This window comes from Hylobates moloch, unplaced genomic scaffold, assembly GCF_009828535.3.
Source record: "Hylobates moloch isolate HMO894 unplaced genomic scaffold, HMol_V3 SCAFFOLD_11, whole genome shotgun sequence".
Classification (NCBI taxonomy): domain Eukaryota; kingdom Metazoa; phylum Chordata; class Mammalia; order Primates; family Hylobatidae; genus Hylobates; species Hylobates moloch.
In genome coordinates, this window is record NW_026652286.1 from 19,933,583 (window position 1) to 19,936,492 (window position 2,910).

General features: G+C 37.6%; 1 pseudogene; it reads right to left on the reverse strand.

The window, feature by feature from the left end:
* Positions 1-1,428: 1,428 nt before the first annotated feature.
* LOC116477282 (chromobox protein homolog 3-like) lies at positions 1,429-1,977 on the reverse strand (annotated as a pseudogene).
* Between the last annotated feature and the right edge of the window lie 933 nt (positions 1,978-2,910).

Consider the following 2,910-nt stretch of genomic DNA (forward strand, 5'->3'; position numbering starts at 1 on the left):
AACCAGTAAAGCAAATACTGAAAAGATTGAGCCTACATATAAGGAATGAGTTGGGGTAAGAAAAAATCAGCAACAACAACAAAAAAACATGCAGGTTGGCTGGGCGCGGTGGCTCACACCTGTAATCCCAGCACTTTGGGAGGTCAAGGTGGATGGATCACGAGGTCAAGAGATCAAGACCATCCTGGCCAACATGGTGAAACACCGTCTTTACTAAAAATACAAAAATTAGCTGGGCGTGGTGGCACACACCTGTAGTCTCAACTACTTGGGAGGCTGAGGCAGGAGAATCACTTGAACCTGGGAGGCAGAGGTTGCATTGAGCCAAGATCGCACCACTACTCCAGCCTGGCAACAGAGCAAGACTCCGTCTCAAAAACAAAAACAAAAAACAAAACAAAACAAAACAAAAACTCATGCAGGTCAATAGGTTAGATAACAAAAGGTTGCTCACACATTTATTGCAGAAGGTCCTAAACTATCAACATCTCTAACCATCTGATTAGGTTTCTATAAGCCAAATCTTAGATATTCCATGAATCATGACCTTTTAGTCAATGTAGCAACAGGGATTTTGACATTTTCTTAAGGAATAGCCCGCTAGAGAAATTTTTAAATGTTTATTTAATTTAGTTGTGTTTAGCTCATTAAAATACACTGGGATTTGTCTAGTTTCCTTATCTGGGTGGGGAAACCTCCTGTGATGACAGTGATAAAATTTTTCCTTTTAGGAATTTTGCAAACAAACCACTGCATTTATAGATATAGATGCTTTAAAATTATCCAATATAAATTGTCCTATTACTTAGAATCACTTATTTCACTTGAAATGTATGGCTTCAGGAAAATTTTCAGTTTAACTTGAAGTGATTACCTCTTATTTTGCTCAGAATAATGGCATCTCAGAAACATGGGTTTACCTGTGATTTGTTTTGGTGAATGCTTAAAAAAATTTGCATGTGCATTTTATGTATACACACACACACACACACACACACACACACACACACACACACAAAACAAATAAAAAACCTAGAATGGTCCTTAGACTTATGAGAACACAAGTTCTGATTGAGTAATGACTATGGACATAACCCTCAACATTTAGCAAAGCTGTTCTCTAATGCAGAGGAAATGATATACCATGGAATCAAATGTTCTTTTCTGATAAAGGAAGCAACTACAGAAAGCTTTTATTTATTTGTTCAAAGTAACCAGTTCTACGGATGAAAAAAAAAAAACCCAACAACTTTTCCAATGCTACTTTCAAAATGAACATATCAAACTTGATTCCCATTAGAATGTACTTATTTTGTCACACTAGTAAATAAAAAACCAAGATCCAAATTTTATATATATATACATACGAGAATTTATATATGAATATACATATACACACACATATATATATATAAACAATGTGAACAATTATTGAGCTTCATCTTCCGGACAAGCATGCCAAGTTAGTCTCTCTTCATAAAAAGCAATTATAATTTGAGGACATTTCATATTCGCCTCTTTTGAGGCCAGCACTGAGTCTGCCTCATCTGAATCTTTCCATTTCATGAGAAACATCAATTCCCCACTGCCGTCTGTGGCACCAATTATTCTTTCAGAATCACGACCTCTGGCAAATCCTCTTGGTTTGTCAGCAGCGTCTCTTTTCTTCTTTGATTTGCTGTCATCAGATTCACTATCAGATAAAGATTTTCTTTTTGTACCAACTTTTTCTTTGCCAGCTTTTTGAGAATTAAGAAATGCTTCAATCAACTCTAGACAATGTAAATTTTCTTCAGGTTCCCAAGTATTGTCAGCATCTGTAAATCCCTTCTACTTCAGAAAATATTCCACGTTCCCATTCACTACACGTCGATCTAGTACTTTTTCCACCACAAATTATTCAGGCTCTGCCTCTTCAACCTTTTTATTCTTTCCATTCTGTTTCTCTCTCATTTTTTGCCATATAGTTTTATTAGAGGCTATTTTATTCACCGCCTCCGAGCTGCTGTGGGTCTCAGGTCTGCGGTGTCTCAGGCCCTGCGCCGCTCCAGCTCCCGCCACATCTGAGGCAGGAGGGAGCCGCAGAGCGGCGGGCGGGGCGGGGCGGGGGAGAGGTGGCTCCGCCCACGCCGGGCTGCGGAGGATTGGGGCCTGATGTTAAAAATACTTTTGAAGAGTTTAAACAAGAGTGTTATGTGATCTATGAGAAAGAGGAACATACTTCTAAATTGATATATTTTATATATAATTTATCATATGTAAATATAACTACTTAATGAATTAGATACAATATGCATGCATTTAATTATTTCATCTACATACCTAAAAGTTTATCACTCACATTGGCAAACAAAACTTTCTTCTTGACTTTCTCAGTGGGAGAGCAGGGAATGACCTCATATTAGGGTACTCGTATGCATATATGACAGATATAAAGAATTCAAGAAAACTTCTGATTTTTGTCATGATTACTATTTTAATTCTTTTTTGAAATATCAAATATCAAAATATTTCAAAAAGCTTTTGGGGGTACGTTTGTCTTTGATTCTGCTAGTGCACTACGTGTATGCTTGACCTACTTGTTAGCTCATCTTGGTCTCTTTGGGTATGTTGTCCAAATATTATCCGGTAGCTGAAATCTAGGAGGGATAAGATCATGTGGTACAAAAGCAGCCACATAGACTTCCCTTTCAAGGTCTGGGACAGATCCTAATGCCCTCTATCACTCTCTGTAGGGATTAGAATCCCTTTATCCCGGTTTTTGGCCTCCTGTCTACTTAGGGAGTGCAATAATAGCAAAATCTCATTAACCCCTCTAATTAGTGTTCTAGTACAAACACTTGATGGCTTAAAACAACAGGAATTTCTTTTCTGATAGTTCTGGAATCCAGAAGTCTGAAATCAAGGTGT